Here is a 19,735-nt window from a genome sequence, read left to right on the forward strand (position 1 = left end):
CTTCATTGCATGAAGAAATAGCAAGTCTTTCAAAGAGATTTGCAGTGGTTGGCAATCCTTGGCCTGCCCAACATTTCTCTTTGCAGTGCCATTCATTCATTGAAAGAAACAAGGGGTTTCAGCCTGTGACTGCATAACTAAACCCCTTTCTTTGCCAAGTGATTAGAGAGCAGTATGGGACTGCTTACTTTAAACGCCTTAATAGAATGAAATCAGGGATGTCATTCCTCTTTGTAAAATGCTGATATCCATAGAGAGATGTAAATCTAATATTTTGACATATTGAAATTAACAGCTACAATGGTTATTCACTGGTTATTTGCATATGACTATTTCATGTCCTGGGACCTTTTTAAAAGCTTAAAGTATCTCCTGGGGAAAATTGGAAGCTCAAGGAAGTGGAATTCAGGAAAATAGATGAGTTCTCCCCTGTATTTCAGTGATTTTTACTATAGAATGAGATAATTTACTTATAGAAAATGTTTTTGGATTTACTATTAATTAATTTGTGCTTTCATTTATTTTCATTTCAGTTTTTCTCCAAAGGAATTTAAGCAGCTTCCAGAGTCAAATTCATTAGAAGATAACAAATAAAATAGTTGAGGAATTAGGGTCTAAAGAAAAATGAAGCTGACAAAATAAAATAAAGCATGCCTGGGGGCAAAGGGGCTTCCATGGTGGTTCAGACAGTAAGGAATCGCCTGCAATGTAGGAGACCTGGGTTCAATTCCTGGGTTAGGAAGATCCCCTGGAGAAGTGAATGGCTACCCACTCCAGTATTCTTGCCTGAAGAATGCAAGCCTGGTGGTTACAGTCCATAGGGCTGCAAAGAGTTGGACACGACTGAGTGACTAACACATGGGGCAATCCCCCAATTGCTTACTATTATACATTAAATCAAATTGAAATGCAAATGTTTTTCAGCTCCTTATAATCATGACAAAATAATATATAGTCAGTATGAGGATTGAAGTTAGCTGTAGCAAAAAAGATGCTCCAAACTCAAAACAACATTTCATGATTCTTGGCTAGAAAGTTCTGTAATTTTTTCTATTAAAATAAATAAAAACACTTTAACATCCAGGTGTTTTGTCCCACATCATACAACTCTCTGAATAGGCAGGTTTCATATGATTAATCTTCACTTTAAAATTTGCCAAAACCACTATGAGGTACCATTTCACGCCAGTCAGAATGGCTGCAATCCAAAAGTCTACAAACAATAAATGCTGGAGAGGGTGTGGAGAAAAGGGAACCCTCTTACACTGTTGGTGGGAATGCAAACTAGTACAACCATTATGGAGAACAGTGTGGAGATTCCTTAAAAAACTGGAAATAGAACTGCCTTATGATCCAGCAATCCCACTGCTGGGCATACACACTGAGGAAACCAGAATTGAAAGAGACACATGTACCCCAATGTTCATCGCAGCACTGTTTATAATAGCCAGGACATGGAAGCAACCTAGATGTCCATCATCATATGAATGGATAAGAAAGCTGTGGTACATATGCACAATGGAGTATTACTCAGCCATTAAAAAGAATACATTTGAATCAGTTCTAATGAGGTGGATGAAACTGGAGCCTATTATACAGAGTGAAGTAAGCCAGAAAGAAAAACACCAATACAGTATACTAACGCACATATATGGAATTTAGAAAGATGGTAACAATAACCCTGTATACGAGACAGCAAAAGAGACACTGATGTATAGAACAGTCTTATGGACTCTGTGGGAGAGGGAGAGGGTGGGATGATTTGGGAGAATGGCATTGAAATATGTATAATATCATATATGAAACGAGTCGCCAGTCCAGGTTCGATGCACGATACTGGATGCTTGGGGCTGGTGCACTGGGACGACCCAGAGGGATGGGATGGGGAGGAAGGAGGGAGAAGGGTTCAGGATGGGGAACACATGTATACCTGTGGCAGATTCATTTTGATATATGGCAAAACCAATACAATATTGTAAAGTTAAATTAAATAAAATTTAAAAAAAAGAAAAAAAATTTGCCAAAAGATAAAATTTAGACATGAAATTGATAAATAAAATGAAAAATGTAATGTTTTTTGAAGTGCTAGAAATTTTGATTGGTATTGTTAAGACTTTTACTACTAAACATAGATAATATATGTTAATTTACTAATTAGCTATGAGGAGGTACTGATATGTGGCTCACAGTCTATATAAGGAGAAAAGATATATTGAAGATACACATGGCAATGAGAAAAACAAGTAAAAAAGCAATGCATCAGACTAGCTACCTAAGCAATGTGAACACATTCTTTAGGGCACTTAGGTGACATGCAGCCATTAATTGGCTAGTTGGCTTTCACATGGTGTCAATTAATCTTTAAAACCATTAAAGCCTAGCATGGCACTAGAGGAAAGCAATCACAGAAATCTTTCAAACTGGGAAACAAAGATTATTCTACTAATTAGTATCGTCTCTTTGCTGAAAGCAACTGAAATCTATGTTGGCATAAGTGTGCAATTTTTAGCAATCCTGCAAGGGCCTTCTTTCAATTGTTTCTATATTTTATTTTAACATTTTTCTCTCATTTGATCTCTTCTTAAACATGTTTTGCTTTGTTTAGTTTTGTTTCTAGTACAACATGTGGCATTTTTTTTTTTTTGTCTGCTAGTAAGAAATGTAATGATTGCTGGGGGATCTTATTGAAAAGTATATAGATACTAGAAATGCAAGATCAATCCAGTCAATCCTAAAGGAAATCAACCCTGAATATTCAATGAAAGAACTGATGCTGAAGCTCCAATACTTTGGCCACTTGATGTGAAGAGCCAACTCATTGGAAAAGACCCTGATACTGGAAAAAACTGAAGGCCAAAGGAGAAGGCAGAAGATGAGATGGTTAGAGAGCATCACTAACTCAATGGACATGGATTTGACCAAACTACGGGAGATGGTGAGGGACAAGGAAGCCTGGAATGCTACAGTCCATGGGGTCATGAAGAGTTGGATATGACTTAGTGACTGAACAGCAACAACAGCAAATACTAAGTGTAGTGAAGGTGAAAGAAGTGCTATGGGAATGTATAGCTAAGGGCAAGTAGGGAAACTTCTTTACGAAGTGCTCGTTGAGCTGGGATCTGACGGATGAGGAGGGTGTAACTATGAGAAAGGGAAGAGTGAGAGGGAAGAATCTGGAACTAGGTCGGAGAGATGATGCAGTATTTCTGAAGTCACTGAGAAGGAGCATTTCATGTTCAAGGGCCTGAAAGGAGACAAATAGACTGTAGGTACAGTGTCTCAGTAAAAAGAAAAGAAGGGCTTCCCTGGTGGCTCAGTGGTAAAGAATCAGCCTGCCAATGCTGGAGACACAGTTTCGATCCCTGGTCTGGGAATATCTCACAAGCTGTATGGCAGCTAAATCTGTGCACCACAACTATTGAGCCTGAGCTCTAGAGCCCAGGAGCCACAACTACTGAGCCCACATGAACTACAGTCTGTGCTCTACAACAGAAAAAGCCTCCACAATGCGAAGCCTGTACACCACAACTATAGAGTAGCCCCCACTCAACACAACTAGAGGGAAACCCCTGCAGCAACGAAGAGCCAGTTCAGCCAAAAATAAGTAAATGAATAAAATTATTTTAAAATAAAGGAAAAGGAAAGAAATCATCCCACTGATTGTGCCCAATTCATTGTAGATTTTCCACTAAAGAAAGCAAAATCTAATGATAAGTACTTTCCTGGAGCTCACACAGCCGGACCCTGCTGACAAAGCCACAGGCCCAGATTTTCAGCTCCTATGCTATGTATGCTTGCCCTATTCTGTACAATCTACCCAGAACTGCTCCTTGAATTTACCCAAAGCTCTTTTATTTCCTCCCCTTCTCCATACACAGAACATCATTAGTCTAAAATTATAATTAGACAACTAGTACCTGCCTCAAGGAGTGTGAAACACACTTGGCTCAGTAAGAAGTGTGTAAAGAGGCCAGTGTCCCACTCACTTCAGCTTGCACTTCTGTAAGTACAATAATTTGGAGGGAAGGAAAAAAGCCTAAGAACTAAGGCTTTATCCTGCCTTCTATAATAATGGCCAATATACGATGGCCTCTAAAATTTCAATTAACAGGATGAGGCAGAGAGAAATGCTAATCAATTTCATCAAAAGGCCTGTTTGGTATCAAGATTAGCAAGACTAGCTCTCCAGTAGGAGAGAGCTAGGGTCCTGGGTATGCAGGCCAGTAAGTCACACTGCCTACTGGCACATGGGATCATTTGGAAGTGGCCCTGAACTGGCATGAGGTTGGTGCAGCTTTTTAATGCTTGTTATTTCAGAAACAGCAGCTCATAGTTGTTTAATCATAAGTGCAGAGCCTACAAACTAGGCTTTCATAGAGTGGGCTGCATTAAAAAAATGATTCAACTCTTTAAGCCTGATACCACATTTCAGGTAGTAGAGATTGTTAAGTAACTTTTTTGTTGTTGTTGTTAACAAAAGACAACTAATATTGAAATCATCGAGTTGTAAAAATTGATGTTTTGCCTCTTTTTATTGCTGTTTTTGTAGTTTTTAATGAAAGAAAGACCCAATGAAAAGCCTTCTCTCCACCTGAGTTTTTATGGAGAGTCAGTCAGTAATCCCTATATAACTGTTGAGAGAATCAGGTAATGTTTTGTTCAAAGACTTTATGCCAGGATATGCTTCACATTGAAATATTGAAGTTACCAACAGTGACTTATAGGTCCTTAAAGATGATTTTGGGGGTAATGTCAAAAAGCAAATATGAAAGTAAAATGCAGTTCCATATTTGAATATTATATAGCAGTTTGAAACAATGGTATGCAAGTATATGGATGAATATTAGCAACATGATAATAAATGAAAAAAGGTTCTGAAAGATTAAATACAGCATGCTAAAGTTAAAAATTAAAACATTAATTTTTTAAAATTTAAATTTATTTATTTTAATTGGAGGCTAATTACAATATTGTATTGGTTCTGCCACATATCAACATGAATCCACCATGGGTGTACATGTGTTCCCCATCCTGGACCCCTCTCCCACCTCCCTCCCTGTATATACATATAATAAAATATATAAAAATAGATGCCAGGTAAAGATGAATAATGGCTGCCCACTCCAGTATTCTTGCCTGGAGAAACACAACTGAGTGACTAACTTTCAAAGAGGAACATGGTATTCAGGATGATGGTTAATTTGGGTTAGAGAAAAAAGCACCAGGGTGATGGGGAAACCAGTGGTCATGTATGGATGTGAGAGTTGGACTGTGAAGAAAGTTGAGCACAAAGAATTGATGCTTTTGAACTGTGGTGTTGGAGAAGACTCTTGAGAGTCCCTTAGACTGCAAGGAGATCCAACCAGTCCATTCTAAAGGATATCAGTCCTGGGTGTTCTTTGGAAGGGCTGATGCTAAAGCTGAAACTCCAATACTTTGGCCACCTCATGCGAAGAATTGACTCATTGGCAAAGACTCTGATGCTGGGAGGAATTGGGGGCAGGAGGAGAAGGGGACGACAGAGGATGGAGATGGCTGGATGGCATCACCGACTCGATGGACGTGAGTTTGGATGAACCCCGGGAGTTGGTGCTAGACAGGGAGGCTTGGCGTGCTGCAATTCATGGGGTCGAAAAGAGTCGGACATGACTGAGCAACTGAACTGAACTGATGGGGAAACCATACTGTTAGACTTAAGTTGATGCCAAATACTGGTTGTTCCCTTGGATGGTGGATTCTCAGGTATTTATTTCCTTTTTAAACACAAACAAATATAATAAATTGATTAAAAAAAAAAGTCCTCAGTTTTTCCTCTCTTTCTATTCCTGCCTCTTGCAGTGATTTTGTAATTGCACTCTGCAGAAGTGAGGGAGAAAGGTTCCAGAAATAACAGACATTCCTGACCCTGATTGGTCATTTTAATTGTTCCTTTGAAGGGAGAAGAGATATACAAACATAGCCAATCACAACTGGAAAGGCAACATATAGCATCGTGGGAGATCTACAGAGCCTCAGACCACCCGTAAACTTGCACTTGAGAAAAGCCTGTGCAGATATAAAGCACAGACATTTCAAATTATGAAGTTTTCTCAGATTATAGGCTTTACATTTCAAAGCTGTGTGGCACTTTAAAGATTAGGATTTATTGGGTGAAAGTGGTGTAGAGTGTGGTAGAGGGAGTGAACCAGAATTGCATGGTATTGGGAGAGGCTTTTTAACAAATGCATACTTTTGATGTGTGTATTTGTATTATATCACAGGTCTTCAAACAGTCAATCCTGGTCTCCCAGCTCATAATGAATTCTTTTCTTTACAATTCCAACAGAGGGTCTTTTGTGGGGGAAAAATCATTTTGCCCATATTAAAAAACTTACCTAATTGGTATACAACATGGTGTGGTGCTCGGTTATTTGCAGTTTTGGAAATCTCTGTTCCCCATGGATTTCTGATTACAGCTAGTTCAATATCCATCTTTCACTGTACTAGTCAGTGATTTTACCATTAGTGCCTTCTTTCTTCAGCAGTAATCATATAATTTTTAGGCTCCGGGTTGCTATCTTAAAGTATTATGCTTTCTAGGGACATGTGCATTTTACTAAGAAATCTTTGAACAATGGCCTTGGTCAACATACCTGTTGCTAATTAAATATCAGAGAAATTGGTATCTATATGCTGCTTGTCTGAAGTTAGCCTAAAAACTGACTTGGGATGTAATGTTCTAGTTGGGGTGCTTAAAAATCGTGTTGTTTCTATTTGTACTGAAATAGTATTAGCAGCATTGTTTCTGAAATAACATGTGGAATTTTTATTTCAGTATCCAAACTGGCCTCAGAGCTTCAATGTTCAATAGGAAGACACATTGTTTTGGCAAGGATCCAAGAGAGAAAGATAATAACTCATTCTGTTAGATCCCTACTGCTGGTTCAACTATACATGAATTCAGCTAAATTATCTATGCTGATGGAGGGGAAAAGTGACCTAAGTGATCAAAAACTAGAAAAGAAAAAAAGATTGGCTGGATAATACAGAGACAATCTTTTTAAAACAAATGTTTAAAATTAGTCTACTTAGTTCTTTCAGAATTCAATACTGATTTTCTTCTCTCTTGGAGGCAGTTAGATGGGGTGTTAAGCATTTTGCACAATGAAAAATAATAGTATTAACAGAAAAAAAATATTAATAAGGTGGCTCTGTGGTCAAGAATCCATCTACAATGTAAGAGATGAGGGTTTGATCCCTGGGTCAGGGAGATCCCCCAGAGAAGGAAATGGCAAGCCACTCCAGTATTCTTGCCTAGGAAATCCCTTACACAGAGGGGCCTGGTGGGCTACAATCCATGTGATCACAAAAGAGTTGGACATGATTTAGCAACTAAACAATAGCAACAAAAATCTATTGGATACCTAATTTTGTCATATATATAGCTATAAATAAGATATGATTATGTCTACTTTTTTTTTCAATGTGTGTGTGTGTGGATTTCTTACTAGAGTAAGAGCTAACAAAATTTATCCACATTAAATATTTTAAAAAATCATTTAATGGCTACATTTTCTTTACATATGAACATCTATATACTATTGTAACACATATTATTTATTTAAAAAATTAAAATAATATTAAAAAGTTATAATGATGGGTGATAAAAAAGAATTCTAATAAAAAATTATAATCATCTGCCTTTCTCCTTTCACAAATCTAAAGTCCTTCACAGATAAAACTACTTTGTAATCATTTAGATATTTCCTTGAATTTTTTTATTTATTATTATTATTTTATTTTATTTTTTAACTTTACAGTATTGTATTGGTTTTAAATAAAACTATTCTACTCTTTCTGTGTTTGTATTTTGAGAAGTTAAGATTTTGCATTGTTAGTTTTTTTATTAGGCATATGGTTAGGTAGCATCACTAACTCAATGGGCATAAATTTGACCAAACCCCAGGAGATAGTGGAGGACACAGGGGACTGGCATGTTAGAGTCGATGGGGTCACAAACAGTAGGACATGACTTCAGTTCAGTCACTCAGTTGTGTCAGACTCTTTGCGACCACATGGACTGCAGCATGCCAGGCTACCCTATCCATCACTAGTTCCTGGAGCTTGTTCATACTCACGTCCACTTGAGTTGGTGGTGCCTTCCAACCATCTCATCCTCTGTCATCCCCTTCTCTTCCTGCCTTCAGTCTTGCCCAGCATCAGGTTCTTTTCCAATGAGTAAGCTCTTCGCATCAGGTGGCCAAAGTATTGGAATTTCTGCTTCAGCATCAGTCCTTACAATGAATATTCAGGACTGATTTCCTTTAGGATTGACTGGTTTGATCTCCTGTGGTCCAAGGGGCTCTCAAGAGTCTTCTCCAACACCACAATTTAAAAGCATCAATTCTTTGGCACTCAGCATTCTTTATGGTCCAACTCTCACATCCATACATGACTACTGGAAAAACCAGAGCCTTGACTAGATGGACTTTTGTTGGCAAAGTAATGTCTCTGCTTTTTAATATGCTGTCTAGGTTTGTCACAGTTTTTCTTCCAAGGAGCAAGCATCTTTTAATTTCATGGCTGCAGTCACCATCTGCAATGATTTGGGAGCCCAAGAAAGTCTACCACTGTTTCTCCATCTATTTGGCATGAAGTGATGGGACCAGATGCTATGATCTTTGTATTTTGAGTGTTGAGTTTAAGCCAGCTTTTTCACTTTCCTGTTTAACTTTCATCAAGAGGCTCTTTAGTTCCTCTTTACTTTCTGCCACAAGGGTGGTGTTATCTGCCTATCTAAGGTTATTGATATTTCTCCAAGCAGTTTTGATTCCAGCTTGTGTTTTGTCCAGCACAGCATTTCATATGAAGTTCTCTGCATAAACAGCTTCAATATACAGCCTTGACATACTCCTTTCACAGTTTCGAACCAGTAGTTGTTCCATGTCTGGTTCTAACTATTGCTCCTAGACCTGCATATAGATTTCTCAGGAGGCAGGTAAGGGGTATCCCCATCTCTTGAAGAAGTTTCCATAGTTTATTGCCATCCACACAGTTAAGAGCTTTGGCCTGTCAATAAAGCAGAAGTAGATGTTTTTCTGGAACTCTCTTGCCTTTTCTATGATCCAACAGATGTTGGCACTTTGATTTCTGGCTCCTCTGCCTTTTCTAAATCCAGCTTGAGCATCTGGAATTTCTCAGTTCATGTACTGTTGAAGCCCAATTTGGAGAATTTTGAGCATTACGTTGCTAGCATGTGAGATGAGTGCAATTGTGCAGTAGCTTGAACATTCTTTGACATTGCCTTTCTTTGGGATTGAAATGAAAACTGACCCTTTCCAGTCCTGTGGCCTCTGCTGAGTTTTCCAAATTTGCTGGCATATTGAGTGCAGCACTTTCACAGCATCATCATTTAGGATTTGAAATAGCTCCACTGTAATTCCATTACCTTCACTAGCTTTGTTCATAGTGATGCTTCTTAAGGCCCACTTGACTTTGCATTCCAGGATGTCTGGCTCTGGGTGAGTGATCACGCAATCGTGTTTATCTGGGTCATTAAGATCTTTTTTTGAATAGTTCTTCTGTGTATTCTTGCTAACTCTTGTTAATATCTTTTGCTTTTGTTACATACATACCATTTCTGCCCTTTATTGTGCCCATCTTTGCATGAAATGTTCCCTTGGTATCTCTAATTTTCTTGAAGACATCTCTAGTCTTTCCATTGCATTGTTTTCCTCTATATTTGCATTGATCACTTAGAAAGGCTTTCTTATCTCTCCTTGCTATTCTTTGGAACTGCATTCAGATGGGCATATCTTTCCTTTTCTCCTTTAACTTTTGCTTCTCTTATCTTCTCAGCTATTTGTAAGGCCTCCTCAGACAACCATTTTCCCTTTCTGCATTTATTTTTCTTGCAGATGACTATTGACAAGGGTCCAAAATGCAGTATTTGGGGGGTGCAATCTCAAAAATGACAGAATGATCTCTATTTGTTTCCAAAGAAAACCATTCAATATCACAGTAAGCCAAGTCCATGCCCCAACCACTAATGCCGAAGAAGCTGAAGTTGAATGGTTCTATGATGACCTACAAGACCTATAACTAACACCAAAAAAAAAAAAAAAAAATGTCCTTTTCATCATAGAGGATTGGAATGCAAAAGTAGGAAGTCAAGAGATACCTGGAGTAACAGGCAAGTTTGGTCTTGGAGTACAAAATGAAACAGGGCAAAGGCTAACAGAGTTTTGCCAAGAGAATACACAGGTCATAGCAAACACCCTCTTCCAACAACAGAAGAGACAATTCTACACATGGACATCACTGAAAATACTGAAATTAGATTAATTGTATTCTTTGCAGCTGAAGATAGAGAAGCTTGTATAGTCAGAAAAACAGGACTGGGAGCTGACTGTGGCTCAGATCATGAGCTCCTTATTGCAAAATTCAGACTTAAATTGAAGTAAGTAGGGAAAAGCACTAGACCATTCAGATATGACCTAAATCAAGTCCGTTATGATTATACATGACTTAGCAACTAACAATAACAACAAAGTAGTTCAAAATGAACTACCCTCAAATTTAGTAGCCTAAAACAACAAACATGTATTATCTCACAGTTTCTGGAAGTCAGGCATCCAGGAGCCCATATAGCTGGTTGGTTTTGCTCAGCGTCTCTCATGAAGGTGCCATTGGGATGTTAAGTGGGGCTGCATCATTTGAAGCTTCATTTGGGATTGGACAATCAAATTCTTAGAAGCCTCATTCAGGCGGCTGTTGGAGACAAGCTTCAGTTCTTTGTCACATGGGACATTTTAAGGATGCTCAAAATTTTGTGTATCCTCAAGCATGGCAGCTGATTACCCCCAGAGCATACACATAGGCACACATATTCTTGAGTTAAAAGGACACTGTAACCTTTTGTAACCTAATCTTGTGCATGACATACTATAATTTCTGTCCCATTCTATTGGTCATACAGACAGACATTGGTCTAGTGCAAAAGGGAGTTATCTGAGCGAATGGACACCAAGAGGCAAAGCCACTGGAGTTCCTCGAAAGGGCTGAATATCACAATTTGTAGCAATCTATCACTTTGAGTCTTCTGCTGCTCCCAGTTTCTCTTGCTGCTGCTGCTGCTGCTGCTAAGTCGCTTCAGTCGTGTCCGACTCTGTGCGATCCCATGGACGGCAGCCCACCAGGCTCCCCCGTCCCTGGGATTCTCCAGGCAAGAACACTGAAGTGGGTTGCCATTTCCTTCTCCAATGCATGAAAGTGAAAAGTGAAAGTGAAGTCGCTCAGTCGTGTCCAACTCTTCATGACCCCATGGACTGCAGCCCACCAGGTCCTCCGTCCATGGGATTTTCCAGGCAAGAGTACTGGAGTGGGGTGCCATTGCCTTCTCCACAGTTTCTCTTAGTTACTCAGATTACCCAATGTGGTAATAGCACAATTTTATTTAGATCAAAGCTCAGTTTATATCCTATGGCTATTAGAGGTATATTTTGAGACTTCACATGTCTGAGAATTTATATCCTAACTCAGTTTGTCAGGGCATAAAATTCTAGGATGAAAATAATATTTCCCACAGAATTTCAAACACATGGCTCAATTTTTGTTTATCTTTGTGGTTGCTTTTAGAAAGTGAGACACCATTCCTATTCCCAGTTCTTATATATTTATTTCTGGAAAACTTTAAGGCCTTCTCTTTATTTGTGGTGTTTTGAAATTTTTCAGTGGTGTACCTCATAAGGTTGCAGTACAGAATGCCCCATTACATTTGAATTTCAGATAAATAATAAATACATTTCTTACAGAAGTGTGTCCCAAACATTGCATGTAACATATAATACTAAAAATCATTGTTATACTTAAAATTTTATGGCCAGTCTTGCATTTTTATTTGCTAGATTTGCCAAACCTAGTATCTCAGAGTATTCTCCTTCCTTCCTTCTTTCCTTTTTTTCCTTCCCTCTCTGCCTCCTCATCTACCCCACTCTCATATCTGTCTGTTGGTCTTTTTCCATCTTTCTATCTTCTTCTTTCAACTGTGTGGAAAACCTTGCTATTCAATTTGGGGAGATGAAATAAAGATTATTTCTAAAATATCTCCGCCTCCTTATTCTCAGTTAAGTGCTTGACACACATGCTCTTTTCTGGGGAGACCGAGGAGCATTCTTCTGGTTGTATGTAGTGGAGATGGGACCTGGTTACAAATTTTCCTTATTTAGATTTTTTTGGTCTAAATGGTCTTGCTTCAGTTACATCACAACTACACTCTTCTCTGATACCTACCCCATGGCTCTAACTTACACATATTTCAATGGATGTGTGTCCTGAATTAGCTTGTATGTTTTGTCATTTTTTGCAGGATTTTAGCTTTTAGAACTTAAGGTTAAATTTGCTGAGTTAAGACTATATTCTTTTCTTTTTCTGAAGTTTTCTGCCCTTTCTTTCTTCTTGTGTTAGTTTGAGGTCATCTCGGACACAACTGAAGCAACTTAGCAGCAGCAGCAAGAGGCAGACACCAAGATTGTTTAGATAAGTCAGAAATATTACTCCTCATAGGAAATGCATGTGAGGAAAAAACAAGAGAGAGACCTGATGGAGGCTGGCAGATCTGTCAGACCACTTTGCAGTTTTGATATTTTGAAGGAGTGAGGAAAGGAAGAAAAATTGAGTGGAGGAGTTTTAGGTAGCAATACAATTCAAAGAATTCAGTAAAGTTGATGAAATTGATTAAGCTAAAGTCACCTGTCAAAGAAGTCCACATTTCCCAGGACCTGATCTGTGTTAGTATTCCTGCAAAGCTTACTCCTTGGCCAGGAGCAGCTTATGGGAAATGTGGCCTCAGTGTAAATGCAGTGGTATATTTCAGAGTAAGATAAATGAGCTGTTGGTCATTTATGCTCCCCACAGTAGAAGATCTGAGAGGTGCATTTTCATGGCTACTATATTCATCCTCTTCCATTCATTCTATCCTTATGGTTTATGATTGTAATTAGCACCCACCACACATATATGTTTTAGCACAGAATTTCACAGAAATATACACCACAAAAACATACATATACAGATACATGTATATGTTATTATACATAGAGGCTAATCTGGAGAAGGAAATAGCAACCCACTCCAGTATTCTTGCCTAGAGAATCCTGTGGACAGAGGAGCCTGGCGGGCTGCTGTCCATAGGGTCACACAGAGTCAGACACAACAGAAGCAATTAGCATGCATGTATGTGTTGGAGAAGGAAGTGGCAGCCCACTCCAGTATTCTTGCCTGGAGAATCCCTGGGACAGAGGAGCCTGGTGGGCTGCAGTCTATGGTGTCGCACAGAGTCGGACACGACTGAAGTGACTTAGCAGTAGCAGCAGAGGCTAATACATAGAAACACACACACACACACATATATATATGATCATGAACTCATTATTGCAAAATTCAGACTTAAATTGAAGAAAGTAGGGAAAACCACTAGGCCATTAAGGTATGACTTAAACTGAATCCCTTACCATTATATAGCAGCAGTGACAAACAGATTCAGAAGATTAGATCTGGTTGACAAAGTGCCTGAAGAACTAAGGATGGAGGTTTGTAGTATTGTACAGGAGGCAATGATCAAAATCATCAACAAGAAAAAGAAATGCAAAAAGGCAAAATTGTTGTTTGAGGAGGCCTTACAAACAGCTGAGAAAAGAAGAGAAGCAAAAGGCAAAGGAGAAAAGATAAATTATACCCATCTGGATGCAGAGTTCCAAAGAATAGCAAGGAGAGATAAGAAAGCCTTCCCAAGTGATTAATGCAAATAGGTAGAGGAAAACAATAAAATGGGAAAAAATAGAGATCTCTTTAAGAAAATTAGAGATACTAAGGGAATATTTCATGCAAAGATGGGCACAATTAAAGAAAGAAAATGTATGGACCTAACAGAAACAGAAGATATTAAGAAGAGGTGGAAAAGATAAACAGAATAACTATACAAAAGAGATCTTAATGACCTGGATAACCATGATGGTGTGATCACTGACCTAGAGCCAGACATCCTGGAGTGTGAAGTCAAGCAGGCCTTAGGGAATATCATTATGAGCAAAGCTAGTAGAGGTGATGGAAATCCAGCTGAACTATTTCAAATACAAAAAGATGATGCTGTGGAAGTGCTGCATACAATATGCCAGTTTTCAAATTTGAAAAATTCAGCAGTGGCCACAGTAGTGGAAAAGGTGTTTTCATTGCAATCCCCCCAAAAGTCAATGCCAAAGAATATTCAAGCTACCACACAATTGCATTCATCTCACACACTAGCAAAGTAATGCTGAAAATTCTTCAAACTTGGCTTCAGTAGTATGTGAACTGAGAAATTCCAGATGCTCAAGCTGGATTGAGAAAAGGCAGAAGAACCAGGGATCAAATTGCCAACATCTATTGGATCATAGAAAAAACTAGATAATTCCAGAAAAATATCTACTTCTCCTTAATTGACTACAATAAGTAGCTTTTGACTGTGTTAAGTTCAGTTCAGTTGCTCAGTCGTGTCCGACTCTGCAACCCCACAGACTGCAGCATGCCAAGTTTCCCCATCCATCACCAATTCCTAGAGCTTACTCAAACTCATGTCCATCGAGTAGGTGATGCCATCCAACCATCTCATCCTCTGTTGTCCCCTTCACCTCCCTCCCTCAACCTTTCCCAACATCAGGGTCTTTTCTAATGAGTCAGCTCTTCCCATCAGGTGGCCAAAGTCTTGGAGTTTCAGCTTCAGCATCAGTCCTGCCAATGAATATTCAGGACTAATTTCCTTTAGGATGGACTGGTTGCATCTCCTTGCAGTCAAAGGGACACTCAAGAGTCTTTTCCAAAACCACAGTTCAAAAGCATCAATTCTTTAGTGCTCAGCTTTCTTTATGGTCCAAGTGTCACATGCATACATGACAACTGGAAAAACCATAGCTTTGACTAGATGGACCTTTGTTGGCAAAGAAAAGTCTCTGTTTTTTAATATGCTGTCTAGGTCAGTGATAGCTTTTCTTCCAAGGAGCAACTTTCCTTTAATTTCATGGCTGCAGTCACCATCTACAGTGATTTTGGAGCCCCCCAGAATAAAGTCTGACACTGTTTCCACTGTTTCCCCATCTATTTGCCATGAAGTGATGGGACCCAATGTCATGATCTTCGTTTTTTGAATGTTGAGCTTTAAGCCAGCTTTTTCACTCTCCTCTTTCACCTTCATCAAGAGGCTTTTTAGTTCCTCTCCACTTTCTGCCATAAGAGTGATGTCATCTGTGTATCTGAGATAATTGATATTTCTCCTGGCAATCTTGATTCCAGCTTGTGATTCATCCAGCCCAGCATTTCTCATGATGTACCCTGCATATAAGTTAAATAAGCAGGGTGACAATATACAGCCTTGACATACTCCTTTCCCTATTTGGAACCAGCCTGTTGATCCATGTCCAGTTCTAACTGTTGCTTCTTGACCTGTGTATAGATTTCTCATGAGGGAGGTAAGGTTGTCTGGTATTCCCATCTCTTTGAAGAATTTTCCACAGTTTGTTGTGATCCACACAGTCAAAGGCTTTGATGTAGTTAACAAAGCAGATGTTTTCCTGGAACTCTCTTGCTTTTTCGATGATTCAATGGATATTAGCAATTTTATCTCTGGTTCTTCTGTCTTTTCTAAATCCAGCTTGAATATCTGGAAGTTCACAGTTTACGTACTGTTTTGAGCAAGAATTTTGAGCATGACTTTGCTAGTGTGTGAGATAAGTGCAACTGTGCAGTAGTTTGAACATTCTTTGGCATTGCCTTTCTTTGGGATTGAAATGAAAACTGACCTTTTCCAGTGACTTTGACTGTGTTGATCACAATGAACTGTGAAAAATTCTTGAAGTGATGAGAATATCAGACCACCTTACCTGCCTCCTCAGAAACCTGTATCAGGTCAAGAAGCAGCAGTTAGAACCAGACATGGAACAAAGACTGGTTCCAAATTGGGAAAGGAATACATCAAGGCTGTATATTGTCCCCCTGCTTATTTAACTTACATGTGGAGTACATCATATGAAATGCTGGGCTGGATGAAGCACAAGCTGGAATCAATGTTGACAGAAAAAATATCAATAACCTTAGATATGCAGAGGACATTACCCTTGTGGCAGAAATTGAAGAGGAACTAAAGAACCTTTTCATGAAATTGAAAGAGGAGAGTGAAAAACCTGGCTTAAAACTCAACATTCAAAAAATGAAGATCATTGCATCTGGTCCTGTCACTTCATGGCAAATACATGGGGAAACAATGAAACAGTAACAGACTTTATTTTCTTGGGCTCCAAAATCACTGTAGATGTGACTGTAGCCATGAAATTAAAGGATGCTTGCTCCATGGAAGAAAAGCTATGACCAACCTAGTCAATATACATCTAGTCACAGCTATGGTTTTTCTAGTAGTCATGTATGGATGTGAAAGTTGTATCATAAAGAAGAATTGATGCTTTTGAACTGTGGTGTTGGAAAAGACTCTTGAGGGTCTCTTGGACATCAAGAAGACCCAACAAGTCCATCCTAAAGGCAATCAGTCCTGAGTGTTCATTGGAAGGACTGATGTTGAAGTTGAAACTTCAGTATTTTGGCCACCTGATATAAAGAACTGACTCATTTGAAAAGACTCTGATGGTGGAAAAGATTGAAGATGAGAGGACAAAGGGATAACAGAGAATGAGATGGTTGGATGGCATCACTGACTCAATGTACGTGAGTGTGAGCAAGCTCCAGTAGTTGGTGAAGGACAGGGAATCCAGTCATGCTGCAGTCCATGGGGTCACAAAGTTCAGACATGACTGAGTGACTGAAACGCAAATATATAGATATCATATATGGTATGTGTCTTATATACAGAATCATTCCTACGTTATTAAGTTTTCTCACATTAATTGTTTTACCCTCCAAAGCTGTGTGGCACTTTAAAAATAAGGATTTTTGAGATAGAAGTGATTTATGGCTGTGATAGAAGGATCAGTATTGAGGGATTAAATATTGTTACTATTGTAATAATTATAGTTACTACTGTTAATCCCACTTTGATGGTGCTTTAGTGGTTTAGTCACTAAATTATGTCTTGTCTCTCATCTATGATATCTAGAGTATCAGTTGTAAGAATCAAAGGCTTGATACTGGATTCATCTGAAAGGACCTGCATCCTAGGTTTAATTGTTGATGTTGGCTGTTGGCTGGAAGCTTGGGTAAAAATGCTGCTTGACACACTTGCATGGGACTTCTCCATATGGATTGGTTTTTTTTGTTTATTTGTTTGTTGTGTGTGTGTGTGTTTTTTTTTTTAATAATAGGTGGTTAGTTTCTAAGGCAAGCATTCTGTGAGAGTAAGAATGAGAACATATTGCCTTTTTTTATCTACCTTGGAGATTTCATAGATTTCTACCACAATCTATTAGTAGAGGCTGTTACAAAATTCTACACTTGAAGGTTTAAGAGAAGAAAAATAGACCTCAGCTCTTGAGAGCGATGTGTTAATATAACATGGTCAGAAGAGCAGGTTAGATGGGATAGCTCTATGTACTTACCTACCTACACTTGCATGGCTTCATTTGGAAAATAGAGTCTTCCACATATCCTTGAATGAAAAACAATGGGAAAACTGGAAAAGATCTAATTTGTACTTGTTAGTGAGTATAATTGGAGAAGGCAATGGCACCCCAATCCAGTACTTTTGCTTGGAAAATCCCATGGACAGAGGAGCCTGTTAGGCTGCAATCCATGGGGTCACTAAGAGTCGGACACGACTGAGCAACTTCACCTTCACTTTTCACTTTCATGCACTGGAGAAGGAAATGGCACCCCACTCCAGTGTTCTTGCCTGGAGAATCCCAGGGATGGGGGAGCCTGGTGGGCTGCCATCTATGGGGTCACACAACTGAAATGACTTAGCATAGCATAGCATAGCATAGTGAGTATAATGTAAATTTCTTAATATACTCATCAATTTTGGTAACATTTTATAAATACTGTAAACATATTGCTGCTTTAAAATAGAGAAGATATCAAGAAAAAATAATCTTTGGTTAAGACTTGTCTACTGAGGAGCAGTTTCTCTTAAAGTAGCTTTGTTTTGTCTAACAAGCTGTCCTTTCTATAGTCTCTGTTATGATGGTATAAGATCCAAAGTGTTGGATCCACATACAGTGTTTAAAGCTCAGTAGTCACATTTACTGCTTTTTTACCTTGGGCAAGTTATTTAACTTCTGTAAGCCTCAGTACCCTTCTCTATGAAATGGAGAATGATAATAGCTCGTTTATATTGATAGAAAAAAATGAATGGTTAAAAGAAATAATACATACAAATACATGGCACGGAATACATCGTTATGTTTCCCTCCACTTGGAAACAAGTCTTTGGAAGAGGATTCCTCTTTGGATCAGTTTGTAAAGTAAGAAAATCTTTTGAAGCTATAATTATCTTGTCATGTAGATTGCAAATAGGTTAGGCTAAAAAATTCACTTGAAAAACATAAAAACATATTGCTTTATTTTATTTATGTAACTTGTGGTATAAAAATTTGAGAATAACCTAGAAATAGTGCCCAGAATTCTAGATTGTGTGACACAATTCATTAAAAAAACCTTTACTGGGGATCCCTTATACGCCAGAATCATGTGAAGGACTGGGCAAATAAGTGAACAAGATATGCATGTCCCAATATACAAAGAAAATGTTTGCTGTATATATTTGCATATTATGCATGTCCTAATTTACAAACCAAATATTTATATGCTTATTGCATATTTTTGTTGTATTACATGTTGCTCTTCTGCTCTTTTCCTGACATCTTGATGATAATTTATCTCCCATATTTTAATAACTTTACTGCTTCACATGTTCATTCCACATGACAGTTGTCTACATCTTCCTTTTCCTTTATTTTAGAATTTTTGAAGGAGTCAGAGAACATCTGTCTTACTGGAAGTCACAGAAATTTTGAGTCATAGATTGAATAAAATGTAACGGCTTCCTGTTTAACCTCTATTACTTTTAAAAACACACTGAATTCTAAGGGATTTATAGAGTAAGTTTAAAGTACACAGACTCAACACTCATTTATTTCTCACTTAACACTTTAAGCTAGCTTCCTGCTTTTTTGCATCAAGAGGTGTACAATAACCCCAGGTAAAAACTCAGAAAACAATTTCATTTCTGGTGTGCCAAGCTGTGCCTGAAGGATGCTTAATACCACAATCTTAAATCCCAGTGCTTGGTGTGGTAAGGGAGAGTGTTGGTATTAGGGCTTTTTTGAGCTCTAACTGTGCATTATTTGCTCTAGCATAATGGATTTCCCGTAGGTGCTGAGATTTTACTTGGCTTTTTCTCTGTACATATTCTTTGTACTTTCTTCATCTCAAATTTGTCTTTTAAAAATATTCTGTAATGATCAGCAGAGTATATAATGATCTTCCATGCAGTAAATATTTCTGAAGGATCGACAGAGAGGAGTTACTAGAAACCATGCCACTTAGGAAAAGAAAATGGACTAGGTGCTTCTCATTTTATGTTATTGTCACAGTACACGTGCTGTGTCACTTAGGTGTTTTGGGGAAAAAGAATAAATGTGCATTTTATAGTTCAGGCTGTAACATTTCAAAGTACACTTTGAAATTGCTTCTTTTGTGCTGATAAATTAGATTATAATCAGTGTTTTATTACTTCCTCTCTGACTGTTCTTTACTTTGGTAAAATTTATTTTGATTGGGA

This window comes from Bison bison, unplaced genomic scaffold (genome assembly GCF_000754665.1).
Source record: "Bison bison bison isolate TAMUID 2011002044 unplaced genomic scaffold, Bison_UMD1.0 scf7180017864283, whole genome shotgun sequence".
Lineage (NCBI taxonomy): Eukaryota > Metazoa > Chordata > Mammalia > Artiodactyla > Bovidae > Bison > Bison bison.